At 45.8% G+C, this 18,695-nt stretch overlaps 1 protein-coding gene, 1 long non-coding RNA gene and 1 pseudogene across 2 annotated transcripts in view; 1 reads left to right on the top strand and 2 right to left on the bottom strand.

The window, feature by feature from the left end:
- Ctnnb1 (catenin beta 1) overlaps nucleotides 1–7,446 on the bottom strand; it is a 29,626-nt gene extending 22,180 nt beyond the window's left edge. Inside the window, exon 1 of the mRNA XM_021207921.2 lies at nucleotides 7,208–7,446. The gene's annotated coding sequence lies outside the window, so the exon portion shown is untranslated. The remainder of the gene's footprint in view (nucleotides 1–7,207) is intronic.
- Nucleotides 7,447–9,997: 2,551 nt separating this feature from the next.
- On the top strand, nucleotides 9,998–16,277 carry LOC110327220. Its single transcript, XR_002380816.1, has 3 exons — nucleotides 9,998–10,040; nucleotides 10,133–10,426; nucleotides 16,036–16,277. It is a non-coding gene; the product is annotated as an uncharacterized LOC110327220 (long non-coding RNA).
- A 934-nt stretch (nucleotides 16,278–17,211) lies between these two features.
- On the bottom strand, nucleotides 17,212–17,857 carry LOC110327144 (annotated as a pseudogene).
- Nucleotides 17,858–18,695: the final 838 nt, after the last annotated feature.

The following is an 18,695-nucleotide window of genomic DNA, read 5'->3' as shown; positions in this document are numbered from 1 at the left end:
TCAGAGTAGCTGAACTACACAGTGAAAACAATGCCATGAATCGTTTACATTCTAGAGTTACTCAATGGAACCCACACTACCAGGAAACAATCCATAGGCCAGACCACACAGTTGACACAATTCTAAATGTGTATTATAAGGAATTATGACTGGTCTAAAAGAGACCAAGATAGTGAAACAGGTGCTGATGAAGAGTTCCAGGCAGAAACCTGAAATATAGACCAGCTGCAGGACGGTGTATAATTTGAAGGCATCAACATCAAAGTTTGGAGTCTGACACAATGATCAATCCAAGTTACAAGACCCTTGGGTCCAGTGGCCAGAAGTATGTAAGAAGAGGGCACACCTCAACTAAAAGCCACAAGAAACTACTACAGACACCTTGACCGGCTTGCTGGTGATCAGCTACAAAAGGTGGAAGTAGGTTATCCCTGCCCAGGCAGAGTGACAGAGTGACAGTTGTCCAGAAAGTAATATGCCCCCGTCAAAATGGACCCTTGATGCAATGGATCAGGTCATGGGTTCCAGCTGTGCCTCTAGTTGAGGAGAAAAGGGTAGGTAACCAGTCTTCATAGAACTTTTCAGAGATATTTCAGAGAGAAATATGAACTGTGACACAATGGCAATTAAGAAAAAAACCCAAGCCCTTCAGCACACAGGCAGACAATCTCTAAGCACCCCCTCAGAAGACCAATTTTCTTCTGTTAAGTGATTACAGCACCCCTACTCAGTCAGCCTCCATGGTGGTAGGTAAAATTGCCTCCAGCATTAACACCACCACTTTTTGCCCTCCAGAGTGTCTGCAGCTCTTCTTGTATTCCTAGATTTCAACTCCAATTTCCTAGATAAGAACAGAATCAGACAATGTCCAGAACTTTAGGACCCAGGAAATGTAACAGCACAACTAAAGGCCTCTAGCAGATAGTTATCAGGCATGGAGTCACAAATTGGCTAAGTAAAAACCTAAAATACACTCCTGCCATGGCAGACCTCCTCCTTCCTCCCAAGCCCAGGGAGTTCTCAAGTTCCGCCTCTTGTCTCTCCTACCCAGCCATTGGCTACTGGCATCTTAATTTACCAATCAGAACCAACTAGGGACAGGATCCCTCAGTGTCTTCCACTCAGACACAGAATGTAGTTTTGGGGACCAAAATTAACATTTTAATGCAAGCAGCAATAGGTCAAGCCCACTACAGTGGGTCAACTGTTTAAAAACCATTCAAGAAACCCTGTGATGTACGTTTACAACAGTACATCCAAACCATGAGAGAACTCATTCCTGAGCCCTTGTAGCTCTAGTTCTGGAAGGGGGCACAGCTCTTCACCTGCTTAATCTGTATTAAGGAAGTGTTGGAGACAGTTTGCAGCCACCACCCTGTAACCAATTCTTACTCCAACTTAAATATGAGATCCTCAAACTGCACTCCCAAGACATCTCACAGTGAACTCCGTTCCTTATGTTTTATGTGACTGACACCCATAAGCATATATTCACTTATGGGTGGGTACACAGCACCCATCTCTTCAGCTACTGAATGCTACACATTTTTTTTTACAATATTTTTTAAAGATTTATTTATTATAAGTATACTGTATCTGTCTTCAGACATTCCAGAAGAGGGAGTCAGATCTCGTTACAGATGGTTGTAAGCCACCATGTGGTTGCTGGGATTCGGGTGCTCTTACCCACTGAGCCATCTCACCAGCCCAAATGCTACACATTTTTAAGTTAGTCCCAACTCCATCTTTTATACTCTTCCTTCCCCTTCCAACCAGCAGCAATCAAATCCACTGACCCCAGATAACGTCTCTATGATAGGAGAACTTAACATGGAATAAAGGTTATAAATCACAGCCTCTTCAAAACTGTTAATATATGTTATAGATCTACTTTAAAAATGACTATCAATGCAAAAATTGAGTTAAATCCCAAATAAAACCAGAAGAAAAAATGGGAAGTGCCTGAGGCAGCTTACAACAGAATTTAGATAAGTGGTTCTCAACCTTTAGTGTCCAATGGCATTTTCACAGGGACCACCCAAGACCATCCAAAAACAGATACTTATGTTACAATTCATACCATTAGCAAAACTACAGTATGAAGTAGTGACAAAATACTTTTATGTTTGGGGACACCACAACATGAAGAGCTATGTTAAAAGGTCGCAGCATTGGGAAGGTTGAGAACCGCTGCTCTAAATGGTCCCAGCTTTCCTATGGCACTACATGGTAGGAAGTGGAAAAGCACAGCCTTCTGAACCAATGCTGATAAACCACAACCAGAAAAACCTCTGGACTACTACAAGACCCTAGCTAGGTGCAGTGCTGCATAGTCTCAGCACCTTTACAGCAGCTGCAGGAAGACACACAGGACTGGGGGACAGGTGAGTGTTCTAGGACAGATGCACAGACCCATGTTGTGCACATGGTCATCACAGCTACAGCGCTGTATTCAGACGTACTTTTGCTGTTTGTTTAGATATGGTCTCATTCTGTACTGCAGGCTATCCTCCTGCCTCAGCCTTCTGTTGTGACTTGCAGAGTGAACCACATCAGGCTTAGATGATGCTTTTGAATACCAGCTTGCTGTATCGAGTTCAGTCAAGCTCTGCCACATAAACAAAGACCACTTCCACACAAACATAAATTGACTAAGAACAATGCTCTGCTAAAATAAAACACTCACCTGACCTCCACCTCAACACTGTTTCTAAGTTTGGGACTAGCCTAATACTACACTCAGCTTAGAGGCTTCTAAGTGCAACTAGGAAATGGTTTAAAGAAGCCAAGTGGGCTGACAAGACTAGGCATCTGTGGGGCTTCTGTAGCATTCACCTAACACGGTGAGTCTGGACACTTAAGACCATGAAGAGCTGGACTCAAGCTACTTCTCCACCAAGACCCATGGGTTCACTAGCCCTGGGTAGTTGGCCAGGTTTCCAGCACCAGGCATTTCCCCCTTGTTGAACCAGTTCTACGTCCAACTAGAAAGCTGCTGGTTACCCTGAAATACGCAATCCCATTACTGCACCCTTAGGGTTTATCATGCCACACTTGTCATGGTTGTGGTTTGAAGGCATCATAAGCTATAAAGGACTATTGGTTGCCTCCCTCCTTTGGAGACTTGTGTGTGTCTTCTGGTTCCATGAGAGCTAGTAATCAGGTAGAGAGCATCCTCTAGGCCTTGGTATGAAGTACATGGTCTCTTCAGCAACAGGGACTTACCTTCCACTTCTTGGGGGCAACCAAGGGTAACAGCAATAGGCTATGAGCTATGTTCTGGAGTCTACTGGACAGACCCGGCCAACAACTTAAAAGAGGGCTTTTCAAGCCTACTAGTGGGGTTGTTTGTCTTCTGTATTTGAAGGGAGCATTGTCAGTTCAGATGAGAAGAGGGGCAGACCGTGAGGCACAAGGAACTACAGGCAACTAAGAAATGCTGAGAGTCTTCCCTAGAGAAGAGTACAATTATTATCCAATACCAAATGGTCAGCTCTAAAAACATAAACCAAACAGGCTGTAGTTAGGTGGGTGTGTGAGAGTGTATGTGTGTACGCACGCACGCACGCACCAATTATTTATAAGAGGCCATGAATTTGAACGAGAGCAAGGGTATATGGGCAGGTTTGGAGGAAGGGAAGGGGAAATGATACAATTATTTTAAAAAATAAGAGAAGTAATTCTTAAAGTCACATTCAACTGTGACAATGCTCCCTTAAAGCAAGAAATTTGTATTCATGTTTCCATGAGTTCTGAAGGCTAAATGGATCACCATCTCTACACTATTTGATTTAGCCTGTTTCTAAAAAGCAGAATCCAAAAACAAAATTTAAACTCTCAAGAATCCTTCATAAACTGACCATTTCACTTCAAAAGCTAATTCGGAATATGCTTCACTCTATTAACCCGGCTGATTTGAAATGGTATTTTCCAAAGCGACTGAACGTTACCACAAGGGTGGAAAGGAAGGTCTATAAGAACGAAAGCACTGAGTGGGCAGCAGACAACCTTCCCACCACCAGAACTGTTCTTACTTCACCTGAGGGAAATACACTTGTATTTTACAGTGACAGATCTTCATTGGGAACTTAAGACTTTCACCTCTATAGGTCATCCTTTACTCCCTGAAGAGCTGAGCATTTGGTGTCATGCTGTAAGCACATGTGCCCCAGACCACCTGTTCTCTCTCTCCCAGAGGCTCCTACCCTCCCGTGCCAGTCTTAACTGAGGATACTGTACAACTGGTTCTCCTTACAGAGTATTCAGGATCCATTCCACACAAACTTGCAGAGATCGAGTAAAAGCGACCTGTGTTCTGTCCACCGGAGGGCGCTCGACATGACTAGAGCACTGCCGTCTCAACTGAAACTGGGAAATGTGTCTTAAGAGACACAACTAAGTTCAAAACGGTGACTAAGTCCTAGCAGGACTGTCTACTTCCTTTAAAAGACCTTTCTTCCCAAGGAAGATTAGATGCTTTCTTCCAGAGTTCTACCCCCAGCAGAAAAATCAGGGTTCTTAGTCAAGGGAAGCTTGATCTTGCATTTAATACAAAGGAAGATTTCTTAGGTAAACAGAGGAAAGAGGAAATAAAGACCTTTCTCCGGAAAGTTCCGATTCACTTTCAATTGACACAAAACACTTTTCATTTTATAAACTTGTAGCTGACCTAGGAATCACACCGGGACTGGTGTTGCTAAACAGCAAGCATCTCAGGGCTGCCTAACATTCTGCAAGCTGCATCTTCTCAGGACAGAGGCTGCTTCCACAGGCCTCAGAACTGAAGTAGCTACTCATCTATTTTACTCTCTGTGGCATGAAGATGTCTTCAGTGAGATTGTTTTAAACAAAAAGGAGTTGACAGGGGCCACAAAACAACAACAAAAGAAAAAGGAGTTAAAATGTTTGTATGTTTGTAATGTTTTTACGAGTTTGTGAACACTGTTTATCAGGAGTTTGTCCCTCGGGTATGCTTATGGCCAAGGACACTAAAAATTTACCATTAGGTGATGGGCAGAGACCACGACCTGACCTGACCTGACCTCACCACTGATACTTCAGTTGACTCAATCTACTTTCACTGTCCACTTCCTGCTTAGAAGTAAAGCGGCAACAAACAACTGTAATCATACACCCCACTCCCCACCTGCAGTGTGCACAGGCTCTTGTCCATGTTCTGCCCTGCGTTTATTTGCAAAAGGGCCCCACCAGTTTTTCTGAGCACACATTTCAAAATACACTCCGACTAAGAAAGTTGCTCCTCATCCTTCACCTTGGCAGTGGGATTCTGAGACTAGTGCTAAGGCTTCACTCACAATCTCTATTCCCATCGTCACTACAGCAGTAGATACTCCCCTTCAAGCTGGAGACATAAGATACCCAATATACAGTCTCTAGTGTTCTCAATATGGGGGTTCAACAACCCTTTCCCAGGGGTCACCTAAGACCATGGGAAAACACAGACATTTACATTATGGTTAGTTGTGAAGTAGCAAGTAAATAGTCTTACGGTTGGGGTCACCATAACAGTTGAGAAACTATTTTAACAGGTCACAACATCAGGAAGACAGAACCGCTGCTCTAGACTATGAGAAATGATCAGATGACAGTTGAACTCTATTTCTTCACGCCTGCATTAATTAAATGCTTCCCTATTTGAAGATGGTCTTTTTGCAGATTGTGAGGCCCAGGACTCTGTCCCAGGCAAGCTAAGCTTTCCAAATAGCCTGCTTCCTTAAGGACTTCAGCCTGGGAGGGTTTGTTGTAGAGAAAGATCTGCAAGTTTCCAACTTCCCTGCAACCACTAAAAGCCTTGTCCAGACTCGGCCTTGAGGACAAAGGTTAGGTCACAGAATGACTATCCCCAGCACCGTCATCGATGTTGTCTGCTGTGAAAGGGCGTTCTCAAACAAATCTTGGAGGAACTTCATTTTAATTTCAGGGATTTCTGAATGTTTAAGGTTTAAGTGAACTAAATGTAACAGCGGGCCTTAACTCAAATAAAGTTTGAGCCTGACATATAAAACCGAAATACAAAGGCCACAAGCTTAAGCATTAAATTAGACCCAAGAGAGCAAGCTCTTTCCAGGGACGAGGCAAGTCTGCACTGAGACGTCTGCAAGCTTCAAGTAAATAGCGAAATGGCTTCCTAAATCCCAGACAAAACGCTTCACAACTTGGCCATGTGAAAAACATGAGGCAGACTTTATCAAAGGCAAAGCTGCCGTCTCCTCAGCTTGCTGTCTGGTCTAAGCCACCATTATTCATGGCACAAAGCTCTCGTTTCACTAAAACCACTCCTCGATTTCCTCTCGCCGACCTCCGCATACCAGCAGCCCAGCCGCTCTCCATTCAGAGCTCAGGCCCCGGGAGGGGGGCTGCGGGGGGCGCGGGGGAGGGGAGCCCACAGATGTCTGGAGACCCGAGCCCTAGACAAAGCTGCCCCGCAGCCAGCGGGCTCACCGGAGCGGGCCTGGGGTACCGAACTTGGGAGCGTCGGTTCCAAGTCCGGTCCCCCAAACAACACTCAGAACAAGTCGCCAGGCTCCCACGCCCTGGCGGTCCGCGCTCCGGCCACTCCATCTCGCTCAGAAGGCAAACGCGCTGGGGAGAAACACTTGAAGCGGACCCCACACTTACTGGCTAAGTGCAAGTCCCCCTCCCCCAAGCCCAGGTTTCGGATCCCGCGCACCTCCCCCCGCCCCAACACCAGGAGTGGCCGGTGACTCGTCCACGGTCCCAAATTCCCGCCAGGACCTCGGCCCCGCAGCCACCAACCCCACGCGAGTCCAGGACGCCACCCTCCAAGAACACGCTCCTGACGCATCCCGCCCGCTGCATCCAAGTTTGGCGACTCCACGGCTTAAAGTTGTTTGGATTCAAACTCAGTCAGGTCGTTGCAGGGAAAAAAAAAAATATCTGTGCGTGCTCCACGAGGGACAGAGGGGACGAGCGCCAGGTCCCGCGTCCCCCCGGCTCCGCGGGCCACGGAGGCGAGGCCCCCGCCCACCCCGCCCCCGCGGCGGCCCCAGCCGGGACGCGAACCGCGGTCCCCACCCCCCACGGCGGCCAGCCGTCCATCCGGGCTCCCAGCGCGCGCCCGCCCGGCCCCGGCCCCAGCCCGCGCGCCCCCGCGGCCTCCCGCCGCCACCCGGCCCGCGAAGTTTCCCGCTGGCGCGGCGCGAGCCGGCCCGCCGCGGCGCCGCACCTCAGGCCCGCGCGCTGCTCACTCGCGGCCGCCCGCTCGGCCTCGGCCTCCTGCACTGACGGCTCGGCGCCCACCGTGCTCCGTCTCCGCCTCCCCGGGCCGCGGGCTACACAGGACACGAGCTGACGCGGCCGCCACCGAGCGAGGGCTTAAGATGGCGCCGCACAAGGAGCGATTTATAAGAGGCGCTGCACCGTGTATCCTGCCGCCGCCGCTCCGCGCGGAGCGTTCCGCCGCGCGAGGACGAGGGGCGGGGCGCGGGCGGGCCGGGGAAAGTAGTCCCCGCTGGTCGGAGTCGCTCTGCGCGTGCGCGGCCGGGAGGGGCCTAGCCGGGGCGGGGCGTCCTGACGCCGCTCCAGTGGAAACTAAAGGAATCGAGAGCGGGCCGCCTCCGCGGGCCGGGTGGAGTGCGGCCTCGGACGGCACGGGTTCGAGGCTGCCATCACCGGTGCTCCGGCCGCCACACCCCTGAACCACCATTGGACCCCACCACACTTCACCGCTCGCAAAAGTGTCCCGCTCCCCTTCCTGCTGTGCCTCTGGAATCCCGACAGGGAACCTGGAGCCCAGCCACCTTTCCTCCCCACCCCAGGAGGCCGTGGAGTCCCCAAGAGTGTCTTCGGACATCGATTAACAAGTGATTCAGCTCCACCGCTGTGTTCACCAGCGTGATTCCTAGAAACCCCCTCTTACCCGGACCCACTGGGTCAGTAGAACCAGGCGTGGGGACGTTTTCCAAGGACAGCAATTTTTACTGCATTGTTTGAGAAACTCGAGTGTGTTGCTGAGAGGACCTGTGGGTAACCTCTTAAATTTTCAAAACTAGTTTTGTATCCTTCGAGAGCATTTTTTTTTCTGAATCATGACAATAGGCTGAAGTTGGATCTTCTCTTGGAAATGGCCCCATTGTTGTCCTTCACGATTGGCGCTGGTTAAAACTGGAGCAGTTGGGGTGAATTGGCTGTCTTCAGCCTATTATTCTGAGCTCACGTCTCTTCCCAAACAATGGCAACAGCGAAAGTTGCCCCACTGCCTTCTTTCATCCTGGCGCTGTAATTAACGCAAGTAAACAATAGGTCCTTATGTACAGGTACTGGCAGGAAGCCGGCACATCACTGAGGCAGGGCCGGTGCTGTAGGGCCAGCTTAGTTTTTAAATGACTCAATTTTCTATCTTAAAGACATATCACCGGAACTCTGAACCACCACACTCCACCATTACGGAGCCTTAGTGAGGGCCTTTGTGTAGACCTTTCCCCTCTGCAGCTCTGCTCGGGTTTCCGGAGAGTAACTCTGCTGCTGGCTGGGGCTGACTTGCCCTGCCATAACTCGGAGAGATGGAGCAGGAAAAGGTATTTTACCAAAGCCCTACCAGTGGTGGTTGCAGCTACCAACCCCTAATTTTAATTGTCACATGCAGAGTTAAAGGATACTTGGTCGACTCGTTTAAAATTAGACAGCTGACTTCACCTCTGACGGGGGCTTCCTTTCTTTCCTTCCTTTTCTATTTCTTTTTTTTTTTTTCTTTTTGACACTTGCTTCTTTTTCTGTGTCCCAATTTTGCTTCTTTTTTTTTTTTTTTTTTAAACTGGGCACACTATTAAAACCCATTAAGAAATGTCTACACCACTGACAAATCTAAAAGATAAAGACACCCTTATATTTATATTCCTCTAGCCAGGCACCAAAACAAAGCATATAATTCTGGCATTTTAATCCCAGCTTAGAATTAAAAGTCTCAATCCCTATTGATAATTCAGAGAATATGTCTCAGAGAAAAGGCAGATTTTACCACAACACAAACACTCTGCTTCCTATCAAGTGTAACTCGGCAGGAGACATAACCAGGTGACTAGCCTTGGAACCAGTGAGCTGAATTTTACATTTTCTCCAGATTTCTGTTCACTTCTCTCATGAAACAAAACTGTTCCATAATTTTGTCACCAAAAACAGATGACAATTTCTGTGAAATTAAGACAAATATTGTCATTACACCAGAAAGAAACACATCATCAACATACCTGATGGATAAAGAGACCTGCCGGTTCTATGAGCTAATTTGAAAATAGCATAAGCAGCTAAGGAGGAAGTGGTTTTATAAAATTAGTTGCTAAAACAATTGACCTTAGGTAACACACTTCACATAGATGGCAATTGGTTCCTCTCCTGCACCCCTTCTTCCAAGATCAGCCCAATGGGTTTGACATAAAGTAATTCACTTTGAGAAATGGGATGGGGGTGTTTGTCCTGTAACCAGACCACCTGCAGATCTAGCTTTGCCTACACTGAATAGTGTAGGATAATAGTGAACCTAGAGGATGCTCACTAACATACACACACACACACACACACACACACACACACACGCTCAGTCAGTGTTTGCACTTTGTGCAGAAGTATTAATAAGCTAGCATTGGTCCTTCTGCTCTAACAAATCCATTAGTCAAACATTTACTGCGTACCTAAAACAATGATCCTCCTTTTGAGGACAGCTGACGTCTTTTGATTAACACCTTCATTTAAAGTAAAACTGTAATTGTCAGTCAAGTCCGTTTGACAATAGGCACAAAGGATGGAAGAACACACTGAAATTAGGGTGTGGTCCACTTTGGATTCTAACCCAATACCCCTGGGAAGGAAGACTCCTTCCCCAGCAGAGCCATACACTCAGAAACAGCCAATACTGACACTCTAAGACCTGTTAAAAATAATTTCTTTATGATAACGTGGAAACACCAGGCAAAAACCCATCACAATCCGCTTTCCGTTCTAACGTTCGTCAAGCGGGCTATTTATGGATCCAGACTTTTGATTTGTAAAACACCGTGTCAGGGGTATGTCATCTTTTTGTTGATTTCCAGTTGAACAGGCTAAGTAGTTGTAAATACCTCTTGTCAGACTATGTGTGGCTTATTCTCCCACACAGAAGCCGTCTAGTAACCCACTGGGCAGATTCTGCAGAGAGCCACCGTGGAAAGCTCTCGCAGCCCACGAACGGCTCCAGAGCGAAGGAGGGACCGTGAAGGTAGCGGGAGGTGATGGGTACGGAGGTGGCCGTGGCCTGGGCCTTTAGTTATGCTGGCACCATCCTTCACACTTGCAGTCGCGTGTTCTCCGGGCCTTCCTTGGATTATGTTCTAAAGATGTGTCTTAACGGCTACCGTACAGAGCGAGATGAGGAAGCAATGGAGACTCATCGTGACAGGCAAAGGGCACAGAGGTATATATGTTTCTTAATATTTCTCAGAACAGATACCAATACGGTCCTAGGAAAGCATGCTTTAACACACATATTCCCCAATGCTATACGCGTGCAAAAATACACATGCACTCACACACACAGCCCCTCTACTAAAAATTTCAAAATGGTTGCAGGTATTTTATTCACAAGAAGGTTCAAGGCGTTTCCCATCCCAAGAAGGATTAACTTACCGGAGGATTCTGGGACTGCAGATGAACACTGCGGCAAAATCCTAAATTCGTCGAAAAAAATCATTTCTGGACTCCAGCTGCTAAAAATAATAGAATTATAGAAAATCATGAGGGAGATGAAAACAAGCCATTTTCACATCCCAAAGAGTTTGGGGTGGGGGGTGCGAGCCTTTTCTTTTAAATGATGTCTTTAAACAATGCAAATGTTAAAGTAGCTTTTCTTTTCCAGAGCACACAGCGCCATGAAATCGATAATTTTTGATCTTTCGGTTAGTAGGCAACATGGTGAGCTATTGCAGGGGCTGCAGGCAGCAGACATGTTCTTGTCAGCTGAAAATTTTCATATTGTTTTTGAATCTATTGAGATTTATAGAAGGGGCTATCACCCCGGTTTTTGTTCAGCTTGCACCAGGCTACGGTGGGGGCGACGCGAACCCTCAGTTTATCGACATATACATGTCTATTGCTTTAGATATATTTAAAAAAACAGGGGGTCTTACTGGATCTTAAACAAAAAATTATGTAAAAGGAGTGGCTGGTGTGATTATAATCCCATCATGCAGGGTCCACGGTTCCCATTTAGTGAAATTTCTCAGAGGGCAACTTCTTAAGAACATCCCTGCTGTGCTGAATGAAAAGCATGAACCAACCAAAGACAGAACTCATCTGTGTTTATATTTTACAGACAATGAAAAACCCACTCTTTGCATTGCTTCTCTCTCCCCCACCTTATTATTTCATGGAAACTGCAGCACCCCCCCGCCCCCGCAAACACTCACCACCCAGCACTGCAGTGTTCCGTCCCCACTTGCCTGTCCTTCCTTCCACACCCCTTTCCGCTCTCACAAATTCTGCACGCGCCATCTTTGTGTGGGGGATGACGCTCTGCTAACTTCACTCAGCCATTCTCTCACAAATCCGTTCAGAAATAGAAAATTACAGTGCGCTTTGGGGGCTCAATTTGCCTGATTTTCTTACAGTCTTCCCTTCTGACATCGAAACATGGAAATGACAAGGGGGGACCCCCCCCAAAGAGATATTTCTATTCTTCCCATAACCTGTTGTATACAGTGGTGATAAAAATTATTATTAACATAATAGCAACAGCTGCAGCCTAAATAGAAGCTATGAGATAATTAATGTGCTACAACAAATTAATCTGGTGCAGGTGTTTCTGTTGTGAGCTGGGTAACCCAGGCCATATAAAGTCTAAATACAAGGACCATCCCCGACACTAAAACAAAATGAAGAACACGTCCTGTTCAACAAATGTGGCTATTATTAAAAAAAAAAAAATCCTCCCCAACTCAACCCCAATGGTTTAGTTACAGTGGATATAGTGTTCTGTGATTGGTTGTTGTTGTTGTTGTTTTGTGTGTGTGTGTGTGTGTGTGTACAACACAGTCCACAGTATGGCATGTTAAAACATATGGAGGTTTTATTCTGTCTCAGTTGGAAAACATATGGACCAGCTATACTTTTTTTAAAAAATTATTATTAAAGACAGACCACCATATTTAAGGACAACATTAGTTTAACAACAAAATTTATGTGTAGCTGAGAAGAAAATAGTTCCTTATCTGAAGGAACAATTTTTAAAGACCATGACGTTCACCCTCCTTAGAGGAGCCTTGTTTTCAGGGTGATCCTTTTCAGTGATGTGACCCTCACCTGCCACCAAGGGGAAGGCTTTAGGGAGAGCTGCTGCAGCCGGGCCACAAGCTTGTGCGCACCAGCAGGGGCCTGGAAGGAAGTCACGATGCCACAAGTAAGCGTTTGCTTTCTATTTTATACCTACCATTCAGGAAAAAAAAATTTGGGGGCATGGAAAAACAGAGGGATATACTGATTGATTTTTTTTCTAACTAGGCTAAAAAATTTTACTTAAAGATATAGTCCTTTCTGATTTTTATCCTAGTAATGCTACAGTTAGCATGACAACCTAAATTTTGTTTGTTAAAAAGCAACCGCGCGTGTGTATACACACACACACACACACACACACACACACACAATCATGGTCAGAATGTGAAGGTTTTTAATCATTAAATTTTACTCTATTTGATGATTTTTTTTACCATTAATTCTAAGCTTTCAACAGAATCAATTGATTTCTTATAGGATCCATGCATTTTAATATTTTGATACACTTTTGCAGACATTTTAGTTCTAATAGATCCAAAGTTGTTCAAACCACAGTTTTCAAACCACATACACACCTACGGAGTGCTGCATCGGTATATTATTTCTTTAAAATGTGTCTTCTTTGTAATGCTCCTTCAGTGAGCTGGAGCCACTTGCCTTCTACACAGAGTACTGAACATTTACCACAGAATAGTCAGACACACGCCTTCTTCATTCTTTTGTTTTTATCAAAGTCTTTTTCTTCATGATCTCTGTTCCAGTCGCCTCCGATTTTGAGTTTACAGATCTGTAATTTGTACTAGGGAATGGGGGAGAGAGAAAGAGGACCGTGATGGTTTTCTTTTTAAATAGAGAGGGAAATAGCTAGTTCTTTGAGAGACATAAGAAAAGTTGGGCGGTGTGAAAGCACCCACGTTTGCTGGGGTTTCCCTGTGGTTCCTACCCTAGCCTAAGCCAATTCAGGTGGAGGCTCTGACTCCAGGGAACTGGTGTGATTATGAAATCTATGTGGGAAAACACAAAAGCACTCTCATGTTTGTTGTCAGGAAGAACTGCCCACAATAAATATTTCTCTTTCCACTCTAAGTTCCACCTAAGAAACCTGTCTGAAGCCCACAGAGTCAGTGCTACTCACTCCAAACATCCAACTCCGGCTCCAGCAACCCCTCCTCTCAGCCTTAGAGGTGACCCTGCTCAGGTTTGAAACAATGATTTCTAAAGCAATGGTTACTGTTAGTTTGTGGCTGGGTGCCTTGTTACATGGGAAAAGCAAACAGAGCTAAGGGGATTCAAGTGCTGGCTTGACTGTGACAGTCACACCACACTGCAGCTTCCTCCTGAGTGTGCCTTAACATTTCTAAATATTTTTTTATTTTACAGTGTGCTTAGCAATTCTATATACGGAGCCCCTGGATGTATATTTATTTGAATAGCACCAATTTACTGCTGCTGATACTTAGACTAAATATCAGTGACGCTTAACTCACTTTAAGATATAAAATGTAAATACAACTGTTGTATTTTACTTCTGTATCCTCCAGCTGCTTATGTGCATATTTTGGATTCTATTTGCTCCAGTCACCCATTGTTCGAGAACTCTGAAATCATTCGCTTAATCTGTTAAGCTAACTTTTTATCCATTCATAACCTGTGTAATTTGTAGCTTGACTTATTGTCATTGCTGATCTTTGCAGAGTCCTTTAGAGACTCCCACCTTGATCCTCTCTACTGGCAGATTCAAATAAACCTCCATCCTTACTCTCCAATGTAATCAGAATATACAGTATATATACAATGTAATCAGAATATACAGTGTGTGTATACAATGTAACCAGAATATATATTATATAGACAATGTAAACAGAACATACACAGTCACTTGCATTATCAATTTTTTTTTATATACTTAACTCCTTCATGTATATCTAAATATCCTGTGTCTTTTTCATCCTTACTATTGTTTTTAAAAGGAAGTGAGCAATGAGCACAAAGAGTGTCTTTTAAGGTCAAAAGATTTTGAAATATTTTACTTAAAAGTAGTTGCCTTTAGGGAGCTAGAGAGACAACACGGTAGTTAAAAGCACTTGCAGCTCTTTCAGAGGGCTGGGGACCAGCACATACCTAATGTGGCTCACAAGTGCCTACAACTCAAGCCCAGGGTATTCAGTGTCCTCTTCTAGCTTCTGTGGACACTACACTTATATACACATACCTACATACATGCACATTAAAAAGAAGAAGAAAGTTTGCCTTTGGAAGCTGGAGAGATGGCTCAGTTGGTAAAGTGCTTGCCATTTAAGCATGAAGACATAGGTTTAATCCCCCAGACCCACATAACAAAATCAGGCATGGTGAGTATGCTTATAAGCCCAGGACTGAAATAGGCAGGACCCTGGGGCTCACAGACAGTGTAGCCTGTTTAGTGAGGTCCAGATCATGTCCCCAAAACAAGATGAATCTATCTATCTATCTTTCTATCTACCTACCTACCTACCATGTATGTACCTACTCAATCTACCTATTTATCCAAATATGTGGAGAATTTTCCAAAAGCTTCCATATAGGGCCGGGGATGCAGCTCGATGATAGAATAGATGCTTAGCATGTACAGGCCCTAGATTCAGTTTCATGCAACATGCACCATAGACCCCAAGAGAGAAGAATCCCAACGACACTATCAACAGACAGCATATACTGGGTAGGGACACTTACCTCGGGTGTTGTAATAGTTTCCATTTTCATCAACAATGTCTAGTCTCTGACAGTTTCATCATGGGGATGTGTGTGAATGACTCCGCTGGGGCCCATGCACACTCTAGACAGTCACATTCTACTACAGCTGAACGAGACTACTCGGGGCTTTCTTCTGATGTCTCAAAGCAGGCTTGGCTTGGGGGTGGGGGTGGGAAGGTGGGCAGACAGACTGGCCTGAGAGTTAATTCCTTACAAGCCCCACCAACCACCACTGTTTGGGCAGAGACTTGGTGAGTGAGTGCCATGGTTTTCTTTCTTGAAAATCCTGGAGAGCAGCCCACACTGCCTCTCTCAACCCACACCTAAGCTCTACAAACAAGTGAGGGGCCCCGGCAGGTCATCTATGTCTTCACTTTCTCTTCTCTGCCCTCCATTCCTCCGTTGGCCTTCCTTCTATCATCTCTAAATAAATCCTTTGTGGGAAGATGGACCCCGAGGGAGAATGTCATCAATCCTCTGTGGGAAGGCGGACCCCGAGGGACAATGTCATCAATCCTCTGTGGGAAGGCGGACCCCGAGGGACAATGTCATCAAATGTTTAGTTTGTGAGTGATACTTTGCGGTTTGAATTTGCATTTCTCTTTCAAATAAAGCCGAGCATATTTTCACACATCTGAATATTTTTCACTGTGTTCCCTTGACTATATATTTTGCTCTTGGTCTCTTCCATTCCTATAAGATCTCCACGTTAGCACATCTGGTCTACATCGGTAATAGGATTTCTTTCCCCCAGTTTATTTGTGCTTGTCTGGTTTTGTTTCCTTTTCTATTTTTTTAATCTCCCCTCACCCGCACACATTTTTTTGGCCATTTGGGAGATTTTTATATTTGTTTATTAATTTAATATTTGTTTGGTTAGTTGGTTCTGACTATTGAACCCTCATATTGAAGGCCTCATGAATACTAAGCAACCACATTCTCAGCTGACGGTTTTATTTTTATGTAGACAAATTAATGAACCTTTCCTTCCATCTCTTCTGCATTTTATGTCATAATCAGAAGCACTTGGCAAGATGGCTCAGCAGGTAAAGGTACTTGCTGCCAAATCTGACAACCTGGATTGGGTCCTGGGACTCACATGGAGGAAGGAGTGAACAGGTGCCTCTGGATGGTCCTCTCACCTTTACCACATGCTTCGGCTGGCACATGTCCACCTACCAACCCAAAATATAACTAGAAAGTGTAAAAAGAAGCACTTTCCTACACTCCAAGTAATAAAAAGGATCCGGTGTTTTAGAATGAAACCATGTCTGTGTTTATATTTTTATTAGAAATGTATCCTATGAGATATTCCCCAGCTCACACTGACTATAGGAGTCTAGTCTGTGGTCTCTTCCAGAACCACCCACCATTGTGAAAACTATCCTTGGATTGATTTGGGTCTGATGTCATGTCATCTAAATGTATTTCTGTACTTCCTGTTTCTTCTTGCCAGAGACTGTGGTCTCTCAGCTTCCTCCTCGCTCTGCCTCCACTTCACCTGCAACAGAGATATTTCCTCTGCATCATGTCAACCTACGATAGCCGCTTGGCATAGTTTTCTTTATCGAGTTCATGTTTCATCTCTGAAAGTGTACATTCTCCTCATTTCTCCCTGTTCTCTCGGTTTTGTTCTGTGCAGAGCAATGGGTCAAGTCGTGTGCCCTCTCCCTATGTCTTTGACATTATCACCCCAAAAATAGCAGCGTTCTTTTTTATGTCAAGTTAAGAACTAACAAAAAACATTGAGAGGACTCTTAAAATTCTTTAAAACCTGATCTCTATCGCTCACCCCTCTGCTGTTTATATTTTAGATCTATTTTATCTTAATAATTGTTCACTCAGAAAAAGAGGAGAGTGGAGAAGAGGAGGGGGAGAAGAAGAGGGGGAGAAGAGGAGGGGGAGAAGAAGAGGGGGAGAAGAGGAGGAGGAGAAGAGGAAGGAAGAGTAAGTGGGGAGGAAGGAAGAAGGAAAGTAGGAAGGAAAGAGAGGGAAGAGGAAGGAAGAAAGAAAGGAAGGGAGGGAGGGGGAGGAAGGAGGAAGAAGGGAAGGAAGGGAAGAAAGGGAAGAGGGAAGAAAGGAAGGAAGGGGGAGGATGGAAGAAGGGAAGAAGAAAGAAGGAGGAAAGAAAGGAAGGAGGGAAAGAAGGAGGCAGGCATGATTTTTATTTACTTCTTTTTTTTTTTTTAACAGATCTTGCCTGAGTTTATTTGTAAAAACAGCATAGGACACTGGTCATCTGCAGAGTGTGTGGGGAGGTGTACCACAGCAGTCCGTCTGTCTTCACGCTGGCAGGAGTCTTTCTATGGGGCCTTCACGGGGGCCTGGGCACCTTTGGGGGCTTGGGCACCTTTGGAGGCCTGAGCGCCTTTGGGAGCCTGGGCTGGAGCTGAAGCCTGGGCCTTAGCTGGAGCTTTGGCCCCTGCCTTGGTCTGAACCTTAGGCTTCGGTTGGCAGAGCCTCTGACCCTTGGCCATGTAGCTTCGAATCCGCTTCCCAAGCTTGGGGTGAGCGATGAAAGCCAGCCGTTTGAGTTTGGGGCCCTTTGGCATCTTGGGTTTGATGACCTGAGGCTTCACAAGGGCCTTGATGGCCTCTGCNCGTGCACTCACTGCCTTTGNGTTNTTGGCCTGCATCTTCTTCAGGCCTTTCTTGTTGTGCTTCTTGGCAAAGNGCATGTTCCTCAGGAACTTGGGGTCAACCCCCTTAAGAGATTCATATCTTTGCGACCGGGGTTTCTTGATGCCATTTCTGTGCCATTTGCGGGACTGGTTGTGTGTGGTGTGGTTCTTGGACTTGGCCATGTCTGCACGGTAACCCGCGGCTCCCGCAGCGCCTGGGACCGGAAGCTTATTTACTTCTTAAATGTTGTAAATTACTCATGAACTTGATTAAACTTAGTTGTTTTCACCGAACCAGACTAGCCAGAAGACTTGAAACCAGTGTTTTAATTGATGCTGTCTGTGAACAGCCACAAACATTTCTCTGCCACTTGTGGTGCTTTTTATGCCGGAGCCCACTGTGCTGCTGACCTCATTCCTATCGCACCCCAGGGAATTGTTCTGGAGCTAATGCCACTTACTGGTCTGCTCCACAGAGCCTCCTCTCAGAAGGAAGGAACGAGGCCGGCCACATTCTGTAGATCTGGTTAGCCATCTTATTCTTGAACGTGAGGGAAGGAAGGCAACTCAAGCCCTCACCCTCACGGGGGTCCGAGGCTCCGTCGCCAATGTCTCAAGCAGCTCACTAGACTTTGTGTGTCTGTCACTGCTCGCCTCAACTGGGAAGAAATTGTGATGGTTAATATGGCCAACTTGACAGATCTAACTCACCCAAGAGACAAGCCTCTGGGCAAGTCTGTGAGGAAGTTTGCAGATTCTGTTCACTGAGGTGTGAAGACCTACACCCTCCCTCGCCCCCAGGGTGCGGGCAACACCATTCCGTGAACAGAAGCTGACTAAAAAGGAGAAAGCGAGCTGAGCACCAGCGTCCATCTATCTCCGCTTCCTGACAGTGGGTGCCGGTGGCCCACACTCCTGCAACCATGTCTTCCCTGCATGACAGATGGTGCCATGAGCCTCCCTTCCTGGATTTAGTTTGTCACAGCAACAGGAAGAGTGACTGATACAATAGCATTTCTGCTGTTAGACCAGCATAGTTGCAGATCCCACCTAGGGAGC

The sequence above is a fragment of the Mus pahari genome, chromosome 10 (assembly GCF_900095145.1).
Source record: "Mus pahari chromosome 10, PAHARI_EIJ_v1.1, whole genome shotgun sequence".
NCBI lineage: Eukaryota > Metazoa > Chordata > Mammalia > Rodentia > Muridae > Mus > Mus pahari.
The sequence above is the reverse complement of the archived record's forward strand: the minus strand, read 5'-3'. Positions and strand labels throughout refer to the sequence as shown.